General features: G+C 39.2%; 1 protein-coding gene across 3 annotated transcripts in view; it reads right to left on the bottom strand.

Annotated features, from left to right (window-relative positions):
• The window catches only part of NIM1K (NIM1 serine/threonine protein kinase), a 61,570-nt gene that overhangs the window by 27,216 nt on the left and 22,001 nt on the right, over positions 1-12,353 (bottom strand). Inside the window, exon 1 of one of the 3 annotated variants that reach the window (XM_057312227.1) lies at positions 7,682-7,911. The exons of the other annotated variants lie outside the window; for them this stretch is intronic. The gene's annotated coding sequence lies outside the window, so the exon portion shown is untranslated. Of the gene's footprint in view, positions 1-7,681; positions 7,912-12,353 lie in introns of those variants that run through there. 3 annotated transcript variants of the gene reach the window in all.

Genomic DNA, 12,353 nt, shown 5'->3' with positions numbered 1-12,353 from the left:
GTGAGAGAAGTGGGGGAATGCGCAAAATGGGTGAAAGGGAGTGGGAGATACAGGCTTCCAGACATAGAATGAATAAGTCACAAGGATAAAAGGTACAGCATAGGGAATACAGTCAATAGTATTGTAAAAACGTACGGTGACAGATGGTAGCTACACTTGTGGTGAGCATAAGGTATAGACTTGATGAATCACTCTGTTGTACAGCTGAAACTAATGTAACACTGTGTGTCAACTATAAGTCAATTAAAAAAAAAAACCAAAGTTCCAGAAAAAATGATTGTTAGATGAAATGATATGTTTGGGATGTGCTTCAAAATAACCAAGAGTGGAGGGAATAGTGGAAATTTAAATGAAACCAGATTGGCCATGAATTAATCATTTTTAAAGGTGGGTGATGAGCACGTGGAAGTTGATAACATTCTTTTTTTTTTAAGATTTTATTTATTTATGTGACATAGAGAGACAGAGTGAGAGAACACAAGCAGGGGGAGTGGCAGGGAGATGGAAAAGCAGACTCCCAGCTGAGCAGGGAGCCCGAGGTGGGGCTTGATCCCAGGACCCTGGGATCATGACCTGAGCTGAAGGCAGACGCTTAACCAACTGAGCCACCCAGGTGCCCCAGAAGTTTATTACATTCTATGCTCCATTTTGGTATCTGTTTAAAATTTTCTATAATGCTATTTTAAAAAAGATTGTTAAAATTTACTAGATCAAAAATACATTTGTAATTTTAAAATGTTAGGTACTTTACGACAGTGATAAATGGATGAATGACATGACATGACAGTCCTGTGATGTGGGGTACTGTCATCCCCCTTTCATAGATCAAAACAAAAACAAAAAACAAACTAAGCCTGACTAAAGTTAAGAAAGTCGCTTTTGCCAACAGACACATGAAAAGATACTCAACATCTCTCCTCAGGGGAATGCAAATCAAAACCACAATGAGGTATCACCTCACACCTGTCAGAATGGCTAAAATCAGAAACACAAGAGACAGTCAGTGGAGAATGTGGAGAAAAGGAACCTTTGTGCACTGTTGGTGGGAATGCAAACTGGGGCCGCCACTGTGGAAAACAGCATGAAGGGTCCTCACAAAAACTAAAAAGAGAACTACGCTATAATCCAGGAATTACACTAGTGGGTATTTATCCAAAAATACAAAGAAACACTAATTCAAAGGGATACATGCAGTCCATGTTTATTGCAGCGTTATTTACAACAGCCAAATTGGGAAGCAGCCCAAGTGTCCATTGATAGATGAATGGATAAAGAAGATGTGGAATCTATATATAATTATTATATAATCATATAATTCACTGAATAATCCATTATTCAGCCATATTATAGAACAAGTATATGAATATTACTCAGCCATAGAAAAGAAGGAAATCTTGCCATTTGCAACGACATGGAAGGAGCTAGAGAGTATCATGCTAAGAGAAGTAAGTCAGAGAAAGGCAAATATCATATGATTTCACCCATAGGTGGAATTTAAGAAACAAAACAAATAAGCAAAGGGTAAAAAAAGAGAGAGACAAACCAAGAAACAGACTCTTAACTACAGAGGACAAACTGATGGTTACCGGAGGGCAGGTGGGTGGGTGATGGGGAAAATAGAGGAGGAGGATTCGAGAGTGCACTTATCATGATGAAAAAAACAAATTATTTTAAAAATGGAAACACATATTTAAGTTTAAAAAAAAAGAAGAAGGAAGTTGCCTTTGATTTCTTGACTATGAGCTCCATGAGGATGGAGATAATAAGCCTTGTAACATGTGGAGCCAGGAATTCTAAACACATAAGGAAGAGAATGTTGTCATGCTCCAGTCAGGACATAGCAGAAACCCAAGGCCTTCCCCGTAAAGATTTCAATCTCATTCGTGATTCATTTCCAAAACACAAATCTTCCCATCTCTTCTGAGGGATTATGCCGGCCTCTAAACAAGTAAGAAATAACATTAAGCTACAGGATGAACAAGGAATTGCATTAAGGTACAGAATGGAATCATGGATTGACTCACAAGCAGGTGGCCCTGAGCAGAAAAACAAAATGTATTCTTCGTCTCCTCAGAAATAATGAATTTAGGAAACACAGTGTGGGAACGTTCATGCCTATTTGCAGCTCATCGTTTATTTTTAGGGGTCTAAAAATATTTGCAAGTCAAAGCAGAAACTGCTCTTTTGCTGCCTTAGAACTTTCTTCAACTCTGATATAGTATGTTCACTAGGAAGCAGGGAATAACATTTGAGTGATGGCCTCAGGAGAAGAGTGGAAAACGTTGTCCTTTTCTATCTGAGCAGAACTCAAGAAAGCTAACAAGAGGCTGGAGGGCGAGAGTCCGGGAAAGGGAGAAAAGTGTCCCAGAACAAAAGCTCTTACTTTACCATATAAAAAGTTCAGGTGCATTTGAAACCTTTTTTATGAGACTCCCATACTTCAGTGATCCCTCAGAGTGAGAATTCTTAAATATTTACCCAGTAGTGAAGGTAAGTAAGGGTAGCGATGACAGGGAACAGGACAGGAGTTATCAAATATGAAAAAGCGAGGCCGTGTCAGCATACAATAGCAAACTGAACTAACAGAACAGAGAAATAAAAAAAAAAAAAACCTTATGGATTATGGAAATTTCCCATGTAATAGACATGGCATTCCAAACCACTGGCAAAAGATAAATGATTCCATACATGATGCTTGCAGAGACTGAGCCAACAGGTGGTTCAGGTAGGCTTCGGCTCTCCCAGCACCCCAAATTCTCCCATCAGATTTCCCCATTCTCTGATATTCATGTTTTCTTAAATTAATGTAAGCTTCCATAAAAAAGAAAAAAGAAAAAAAACCACAGAGGCTGACACCTTTTCTGATAAGATTACTATCCCAAGACCCATACATATAGAAATTCGAGAGTCACTATTGGGTGTTTGGACACGCAAATATGTATCTATGTGTCCATTTGTGTATTCACTGAAAAAGGTCTGGAAGAATACAGATTGAACTAGAGGATGACAACCCGGCAGGGGTGGAGGCCGGGAGTGGGTGGGGCAGAGTTGGGAGTAGTGAAGAGGGCTATGGTAGAGGCTGTTATTTGTACCCCCTCTATCTGTTCCTTCTTTCTCTCTCCCTCCCTTCCTCCCTCCCTCCCTCTCTTTCTTTCTTTCGTTTTCTTTCTTTCTTTCTTTCTTTCTTTCTTTCTTTCTTTCTTTCTTTCTTTCTCTTTCTTTCTTTTTTTATTTCTTCTTTCTTCTTTTCCTTCCTTCCTTCCTTCCTTCCTTCCTTCCTTCCTTCCTTCCTTCCTTCTTATAGCACTGAGTCTTAGCCCCGACCCACATCAAAATCACCACCGAACTTTCTTAAAATGCAAAAACCTAGGCCCTGCCTCCAAAGATTCTGATTTCAGTGATCTTGGGAGATGGCATACTTTTTTTGTCTGTTTTTAAGTTTCCCAGGTGATTGTGTTGCATAACCAGATTTGAAAGCCATTATTCTACAACAGAAATGTTTTATCTGGGCACCATCTTATCCTGCTGATGTATTTCCCAGTCTCTCTTCTGGTTCAGTTTAACCATTTGTCTGAGTTCTGGTCATGAGCTATGAGCAAACATGACAAATGCAATTCCAGTTTGTGCCTTTAAGAGGGAAGAAGTATGTCATCCTCCTCTTCTTTTTTCCCTTCTTCTTGGTGGCTGGAATATGGGGGTGTAGATGGAAATAACCATCTTAGACCAAGATGGAAGCCATGCATTGAGAATGGCGGAGCCACAAGAGAGGAGGAACCTGGGCCCCCCCTCAGTGCACAGCCACCGTTATCAGCCTGGGTTAGTTTACTTGTATATTTGTTGTGAGAGCATTAAGATTCTACCTTCTTTAAGCCTCCACTGTTTTGACCTCTGTTAAAGCAACCTAATATTTTTACAACCCGATGTTATACAATATTTACAATGTTTACAAAATGAACTTGTTTCATTTCTTACTCCCTATGTTTTCATATTGTTTGAATGTCTTGTAACATGTATAATTACTTTAAAAATGAGAAATGTATATATCCATAGAGAGAAAGCACTTGGGTCAAGGAGAGAATAAAAATAGCAGAGACTTCAGATGGTTTTCTGATATTTCAAAATATTTCAAATTATACCTTCATACAAAGAAAATTCACAAATATTTATCAAAGCTTGGTCGTATGAAAGAAACCAAGGTGTGATATGAATAACTATGTCATTGTTTTTTAAAAGCACCATAATTTCTTAATTTACTTATGAGGAAAAAATTAGTTTCAACAGAACAATACCATCCATACTTTTCAAATGATAGTGCTAATTTCATTGGTTGAAGTTTTGTTTGTATTTAACTTGATAAAATTTGTTTTGCTTGATAGCTGTATACAAGCTATAAGGGAAAAGACAGCGTTAGAATGAGGTTAGGGTCTAGAACTTCCCACTAAATGCCTGTGTGACCTTAAGCGAGTCCCTTCTCTTCTCTGGGATTCAGTTTCTTTACTGGCAAGCGAGAGTGATGGACCCCAGAATCATTCCCTGACCTAAGATTCTTGACTTTAACAATATAGGATGAATTCCAAAGCATTTGTGAAACAACCCTCTTGAAGTCCAAGTGTCACATTGCCCCCTTCTGGACCTTTGTAACATTCACATGAATGAGATTATTAAAAATCCATTTGCCAACATGGACATGCTGAAATTATTATAGCTCAACTCTCTTCCTCTCACAAACAGTTTAGAAAGCCCAACTTGAAGCTTTTCCGATAAAAGTATTACAAGACAACCCAGGAAAGGAGAAAGGGCAAAGGGCATCAAAGGAGTAGGTGTTGACGTGGGGGTGGGGTGGACTCAGGAGAGTTTTACACACAGTAGTACCTCCGTCTTTTCCCCCAATATGGTAAATGTTATTAGTTGGCCTTTATCAAATGTCTACTATGTGTTAAGAACCAATTTTTTAACCAATTAAAAAAAAATCCTTCCAACAACTCTTCCAGCCAGGCCAAGAATATCTGTGTCCTGAGTGGCTCTTGCTTATTCCCTCAATCTTGCCCTTTTTCCTTTAAGTTTTCCCCATCCTGTAAAGATGGGCTCCCTTCTCATTTCCTTCTAGAAGCATTCTTTGACTACTTCTTACTGCGCTGCTACTATGCTACTACTTGAGACCTGCATCTCCTTATCTGGTCCTTGACTTCAGGATTTTTCCACGCCATGTAAGTCAAGCTTCTCACAAACTCTCCTTGGGAGCAGAGTCCATGTGCGGGGCATCATGTCTTCCTCCTACCACTTCTCCATTACCTAGAACAGTGCTGCTCACATTGGGCTTGACAACTCACAATATGACTATCTCTACTGTGTCCTCCAGTTACTTCCTCTGTAGGGGAAATTGCTTGTACTTTGGGTAGTAATCGCTCATATTTACTCTAAAGTAGAAAAAACAGGGGCGCCTGGGTGGCACAGCGGTTAAGCGTCTGCCTTCGGCTCAGGGCGTGATCCCAGCGTTATGGGATCGAGCCCCACATCAGGCTCCTCCGCTAGGAGCCTGCTTCTTCCTCTCCCACTCCTCCTGCTTGTGTTCCCTCTCTCGCTGGCTGTCTCTATCCTGTCGAATAAATAAATAAAATCTTTAAAAATAAAAAAAATAAATAAATAAAGTAGAAAAAACAAGCTTCTGATTTTCTTCTCCAACTGTGCTTCTTTCACACCTTGGTAAACGGCAACACATTCTTCCGGCTGAAGCCAAAACCCTTGATTCTTCTTTTTACCTTATATCTCGTGTTCAATCTGTCAGCAAATCCTATTGACTCTACCTTCAAAATATGTCTATAACACAATCACTTTATCCCATTTTACCCAAATCACAATCATCCCATTATTACTACTGAGTCCAAGCCACAATCAGGTTTAATTGGATTATAGCAACGGTCTTCATAGCTGGCCTCAGAGCTTCTGTCTTTACCTGTCCCATGCCAGCCCCCAACATGGCCTATCTCAAACTGAACATCTAGGAAGAACCTCAAAGATGTTACTACTCTACTCAAAGCCTTTTGATGCTTCTCTTCTTTCTCAGAAAAAAAGCCAAAACCCTTAAAATGGCCTTCAAGGCTCTGCCCAAGGTGGTCTTCCCTCTGGCATCAGCTCCCCCCGTCTCTCTTTCCCTCACTGAAGTCCAGCCACACTGGCCCCCTCACTCTTCCTGGAGGGCAGCAGTCCTGCCCCCACCTTCTGCAAACTCCTACTGGTTCTTTAAGGTCAACTTTAAGTGTCACCTCTTTTAGGAAGCTTCCCTACCCACCCCACCCTAAACCAGCTGGAGTTCTCTTTTGTACTTCCAACATCTGTGGCTAGCACTCTGATTTTCTCCACCTTTTTGTACAATTATGACTTCTATATCAGACTGTTTATCTAATCAGATTGTAGATCCATTAAGGGTAGTGACTGTGTTTGATTTATTTAGACTATATTCACAAGAACTATATTAATCAAGACGGTGTGTAAGGATAACCAATATATCAAAATAAAGAATCTAAAAATTGACCTACAAATACACGGTAAATTGCTTTTCCGCCAAGGCACCAAGCCAATTCAATGGAGAGAGGGAACACTTTTTTTTAACAAATGGTGCTGGGTCAACTAGATATCTGTGCAAATAAAAGTTGGACCTTGACTTTTATCCTACACCATACCCAAAAATGAATTTGAGATGGATCATTGACCTAAACATAAAACCTAGGACCATAAAGTTTCTGGAAGTATACATAAGAGAATATATCCGGAACCCTGAAGTAGGGCAAATTTTTTGGACCAGATACAAAAAGCACAAACCATAAAAAGAGAAAAAAAACTGGAAAGTTTGACTCCCTCAGAACTAAAAATTTCTGGGTATCAAAAGATACCATTATGAAAACCAATAGACAAATCACAGACTACACTACAAATCTAGGGCTCTAAACAGTTTCTGGCACAAAATAAATGCTTAATTAAATATTTGTTGAATAAATGTATAAAAAACCTGCCTCTTTCCCATCACAACACACAGCTACTCTAACAGGTACTGCCAGCCGAGAGAGGTCAACCCCGAGGGACTGTTGAGAGGACAGTGCTAGCTAGAGGGAAAACCTATTGTGCTGGAGGAAAGAAAAGTATCAAGGTTTGTTAGTAGAAATAAAATGTGTCGAGTCAGCAAACTCAAGAGATTGTCTACAGGTTAAGAGGACTTACAGTGAATCAGACAAGATAAGGAGTGGATAACTATAGAACATTCACAGAAGTAAATCAGCTAAAAATATGGGTGGAATTTCACCAAATGGAGCAGAAGGCATATCTCATTCCTCATTGTTTCACTGATCCTAATGATTTTATAAAGAGAACTGTAGATGCTGTAACTAGCAAATGAAAGTGGAGCTACCAATGTTTTACCTAGAGGAGCTGGGAGGAGTTTTATCACAAAAGATGGGGTCAGGAAGGGGAAAAAATAGGTAAAAAGGGTTAAACTGATCCTATACGCTTGAGTGTGTTTCTGGGCACCAATAGACCCAGGCTAACCAGACATTCTGGTTTGCCTAAGACCGTCCAAGCATTTCCCAACGTCATCAATATTAGCTGCCTTTTCACTCTTGAAAGTGTCTTTGTTTGCATGACACATAATGTGATCATTCTAGTTATATGTGTTATTTCTTCCTCTTACTTTGTTTGTTTGTTTTTTCTTCCTCTTCCTCTGGATAGTCTCTGAGGATAAGAATAATCACATAGTTGAGGCACCTGGGTGGCTCAGTCGTTAAGCGTCTGCCTTCGGCTCAGGGCGTGATCCCAGCGTTCTGCGATCAAGCCCCGCATTGGGCTCCCTGTTCCGCTGGGAGCCTGCTTCTTCCTCTCCCACTCCCCCTTCTTGTGTTCCCTCTCTCGCTGGCTGTCTCTCTGTCAAATAAATAAATAAAAATCTTTAAAAAAAAAAAAGAAGAAGAATCACATAGTTGCATATCCATTGTGTTGTTTTACATGTTATCATCACTCCCTGGAAGGAATCTCAGCCGAAGAAGAGTGAGCGCTCACTCTCCTGATGATGTAAGACTGGGCTGAGCAACTTTACGAGCTGGTGTTTAAATTGCTTCCCTGCTCCTTACTGTAACCAGGTGAGCTGGACAATGGGAACCGTCAATGTTATTATTTTGAATTAACATAGTTTCTATCTAAGTTGGATAGAAACTTTTAAGCCAATATTTTAATCCACAATTTCATTTTAAACCACAATATATTAATCAATACTCTTTTAAAGACATGGAAACTGAGGCATGGAGTGATCCAGTTAAATGACTTGTCTGGGATCATTCAGGGTAAGATTATCTCACTGAGACTCCTATTTATGATCAATTTATTTTCAGTTCACCTTCACCACCATCGTTCATTCATTTAACAAACACTTATTAGACGCCTATAACGTGCCATCAACTTCTGCTGCACATGATGCGTTATTCAGGACCCAAAGTTCTGAACACTCACTGCACACGCATGACTTAATGGAGGCATTCTGCTGCTGAGAAAAGAACATCAGGTACTCATGTTCAATGTTTGAAGTAAGGTCTATGTTTCTACTAGAAAACAATTGTCTGAAGGGAACCTGCAGTTCTACAGTAAGACAAATCTTAATTGTACTCCTGAATTGTACTTTGGGAGTCCAAGCAATAGTGGGTTATGGAACACTTGGAGGAGGAGACGGGGGAGGTTCTTGCATACAGTGATGGAAAGAATCATTCGACCTTTCTACTGTATCTTTCTAAAGATTTTTTTAAGCCTCGAAAAGAATCTTGCAGGACGCTGCTCATTTACATGATAAAACCAACTAGGCCCAGTCTTTAATTAGTGTTCTGAATGGCCCCTACATTTTAGTAGCAGCAGCACCTTTGGTGCCTTTGATTCCTGAGCCCGTTGATCTGCCACAGCTTTGAAATCTCAGATAGGAATTCATTCATATTAACCTAATTTGGAAAAAAAAAAAAAAAAAAAGGAACTTCTTTCCAGCCCTCTGGCTCCCCTCTGTTCTGGTACCCTCTGGAATGGAGTTGGTTTTCAAAGGTAGAAAACAGCTCTTTTTCGTAGTAATCATTTAACAAAATGAACTAAACATACATGAGAAGAGGGTTGTTCTTTCTTAACAGCTCAAGCTTTTAAATAAGTGAATTCGTATGTACATAAATGGCTGCTGCTAAGAAGATTTCTAGGTAGTTAGGTACTACGGATAATGGGAATTCTAAAATTGTATTGAAATTTACTAGGTATTGTGGTCTATATCAATAATAGTAGTTAGCTATTATATATTATATGTTATGTGGTAGGCACTGTCCTAGGTGCTTTATATGTACTAACCATTTCATCCAGAAGTCTGGGAGGTAAGTACTAATACCTCGGTTTACAGGAAAGGGAGGTTTAGTCAGCTTAGGGAGGTCATCAGGCGACTCTACCCAGTTGGGATTCAAGCCCAGGCAGGGAGGCTCCAATCTCAGATATCTGAGCCACTATAAAGGACTATATAGTTATTTCCAGAATGTTCTTACAACAATGAAGTAAATTTCTTTATGTCTAGGATTTAATATTTGGCATAAGGAAATTTGAACACTTCGTTATATGCATCTTTAGCCTAGTACAAAACAGGATTTCTATAGGTGTTGTGGGGGAATGAATGAGTTAAATAAGTCTAGAATATCACAGGCTTTCTCTCAGTTGTCTCATCTATTACCAATAGTTTTCTTCTTCCTCTTCTCATGGCCCACCCTCCACCCTACCAATTTGGTTAGTGATAAATTTATCCTGTCTCCCCTCTGCTAAGTCCTAACCAACAGGCTTGTACTTCTCTTCCTTCAGTGATTAGACACCCTGATGAGAGCACACAAAGGGAACTGATAGTCCAGTGGGGATGTGGGGCACAAGGTGGGGGCCACGGTCACTGAGAAGAGGCAGAGAATGTGTCCATTTGGGGAACACAGGAACTTCTAAGACTGAAGCTCTCTTGCTTCATCTCCCAAGATCTGCACTAGCCACAGGATGCTTCATTTATTCATTCAGTCTTTACTGAGCCTCTCCCAATTGTTGACACTCTGCTAGGCATCAGATACATGACATTGAATGAGAAAGACTTACTTTTTACTGTGATTATTACTTCTCCCACAACACCTCCATAATCATGCAATCTTATTCTTCTGGTCTCTTCATTTATTCATCTTCCTATCTTTCTGGGATGTTCTGTCTCTCTGGGAGTCTATTTATTATCTGTATGGAGATCATTATTCATTGATCTACATACTAGGTGAGCACCTACTATGTGACAAACACTGTTCTAGGTGCAGGGAATATGATGATGAGCAAAGCAGAGATCATTTCTGCACCTAAGGGGTTCCTAATAACCCCCAAGTCTATCTATACTTGCTATCCTTCCTTCTCTCAGTTTCTTTAAAGGACATAAAATATACAAAGTAATAATTATAAAAATATGTTGTATTTTTAACACATATAGATGTAATAATTTTAACAACAGCAAACCAAAGGAGAGCTGGGGATGGAGTTATAAAGGAATAAAATTTCTTGATCTCACTGGAATTATGTTAGTGTAATTTAAACTGGGTTCTGATAAGTTCAAAAATATACTTTAAGCCCTAGGGCAACCACACAGAAAATAACTAGAAATATATAGTTAACAATAATTAAAAGGCTATCTACTTGCAGAAGAATGAAGTTAGACCCCCTACCTCACACCATAAACAAAAGTTGACGCAATTGCATCAAAAACCATTTTAAGAGCTAAAACTATAAAGCTCTTAGAAGAAAACATAGGTATAAATCTTCACAACTTTGGGTTAGGCAATGATTTGTTAGCTGTGATACCAAAAGTACAAGCAACAGCAACAACAAAAATAGATAAACTGGCCATCATTAATTAAAAACTTCTATGCTTCAAAGGACACCGTCAAGAAAGTGAAAAGACAACCTACAGAGTGGGAAAAAATTTTTGCAAATCATATATCTGGTAAGGGACTTGTATCTAGAATCTATAAATAAAGCTCAATAATAAAAAGAGAAATAATCCAATTAAAAATGCACAAAGGATGTGAATAGACATTTATCCAAAGAAGATATACAAATGGCCAATCAACACACAAAAAGATGCTCAACATCATTAGTCGTCAGGGAGCATAAAACCACAAGACACCACTTCACACCACTAGGCTGGCTAGAATCAAAAAGACATAATAACAAGTGTTAGCAAGGATATGGAGCAACTGGAACCTTGGTACACTGCTGATGGGAAAGTAAAATGGTTCAGCACTTTGGAAAACAATCTGCCAGTTTTTAGAACAGCTGAATAGCAGCAGCTCTTTCTGCCTACAGGTCCTGTCCCCATGCTTTAATAAAATCACCTTTTTGCACCATAAATAAATAAATAAATGCTGAATATAGCTGTCACATAATTCAGCACTTTCACTCCTAGATCTATACCTATGAGAAATGAAAATATATGTCTATGTAAGAACTTTTATACAAGTGTTCATAGCAACATAATTCATAATAGCTAAAAAGTGGAAACAATCTAAATATCCATCAACTGATGAGGGGAGAAATAAAATGTGGTATATACAGACAACGGAATACTATTCATCAAGAAAAAGAAATGAGGTACTGATATGTACCACCACACGAACAAACCTTGAAAACATAGGCTAAGCGAAAGAAACCAGTCACAAAGGACCATATACTGTATGATCCGATTTACATAAATTGTTCAGAATAGGCAAATCTATAAAAACAGAAAGTAGATTAGTGGCCGACTGGGGTTTGGGGGAGGGGTTGGGAATGCGGCTAAGCAGAGCAGGGGTCCTTTTTAGGGTAATGAAAATATTCTACGATTGGTAGTGGTGATGTATGCACAACTCTGTGAATACACAAAAAGCCATTGAATTGTAATACATTTTTTTAAATGATAAGAATTAAAATGTTACACCAGAAAATATTCACTTAATGCAAACTGCCCAGCCAGCTGCCTCCAAATCTTTTTTCTGTAACTACCTTGACCATGTTTTTGGATTAAAAAAAATCTTCCGCTTCCAGACCACTCATGTTCCCTTTTCACCCATTCACATCTTTGCCTGCAACTTCTATTCCTGCTTACATTCTTAACAGCTTTCTCCCCTTTCGTGCCTACTGGTCTTTGCCCAGACTGTCCAAAATGGCTAGAACAAAGAACTACGCAATCCTGGAAGGTCAGAAATGGAAGACACCTCAGTGCTCCTCTCCTCCCACCTCCACGTTTTAGGGATGAGGGGACAAAGGCCCAGAGAGGTTATGTGACTTGCCCACGGTTTCCCAAAATA

Source organism: Ursus arctos, unplaced genomic scaffold (assembly GCF_023065955.2).
Source record: "Ursus arctos isolate Adak ecotype North America unplaced genomic scaffold, UrsArc2.0 scaffold_15, whole genome shotgun sequence".
Classification (NCBI taxonomy): domain Eukaryota; kingdom Metazoa; phylum Chordata; class Mammalia; order Carnivora; family Ursidae; genus Ursus; species Ursus arctos.
The sequence above is the reverse complement of the archived record's forward strand: the minus strand, read 5'-3'. Positions and strand labels throughout refer to the sequence as shown.